This window comes from Zalophus californianus, chromosome 6 (genome assembly GCF_009762305.2).
Source record: "Zalophus californianus isolate mZalCal1 chromosome 6, mZalCal1.pri.v2, whole genome shotgun sequence".
Lineage (NCBI taxonomy): Eukaryota > Metazoa > Chordata > Mammalia > Carnivora > Otariidae > Zalophus > Zalophus californianus.
In genome coordinates, this window is record NC_045600.1 from 51,967,120 (window position 1) to 51,967,865 (window position 746).

General features: G+C 32.6%; 1 non-coding gene across 1 annotated transcript; it reads left to right on the forward strand.

The window, feature by feature from the left end:
* Positions 1-253: 253 nt before the first annotated feature.
* Positions 254-356, forward strand: LOC113910653. The gene has a single exon (XR_003516157.1). It is a non-coding gene; the product is annotated as a U6 spliceosomal RNA (small nuclear RNA).
* The last annotated feature ends 390 nt before the right edge of the window (positions 357-746 follow it).

Genomic DNA, 746 nt, shown 5'->3' on the forward strand with positions numbered 1-746 from the left:
TTCATAATAGCAAACTCTTCCAAGGCTAAGAAAGGAAAGCACTGTTGAGGGGAATTCTCTCCGTTTAAGCCCCCCTAAAATATAAGACCACAATTAATGCTGGTAGTATAAACAGGTAAGACATTGGAAAAGTTAAGAATAAAGCCCAGTAGGCCAATCTGGGGATCCAACAATGCCAAACCTCCAAAAATCTAATTATCACTTTATTATATTCACTGCTATCACAAGGCAATAAAAATAAAGCCAGCAGGGCTTGCTTTGTCAGCATATATACTAAAACTGAAACGATACAAAAACGATTACTGTAACCTTCATGCAAGGATGACATAGAAATTCTTAAAATGTTTCATATTTTTCTTATTTTTTTCAAAAGGAATTCAAGAAGGATGAACCAGGAACTAATGGATTAATTACATACAGGGGCTAAGTGGGAACAGAATGGAAGGGATTGTGGAGAGGGTGATGACTCTTTTCTGAATATATATTTATATGTAGTTTTGACATTGACTGAATCATGTTGTTTTATGTACTCAAAAAAAATAAAATTTAAAGCAGAAGGAAAATAAAATCTCAAGTAACAGAAACATTATAATGTAACTATATCCCAAATTAAAGAAAAAAGCATAACTACATTGAAGGGGAAAAAACAGAACCAACCTGAATAACTTTGGAACACAATACTTTGACTATATACCCTGAGTCTGAAGCCAAAAAACAAAAACAAACTATAAACAAATAATAGAACT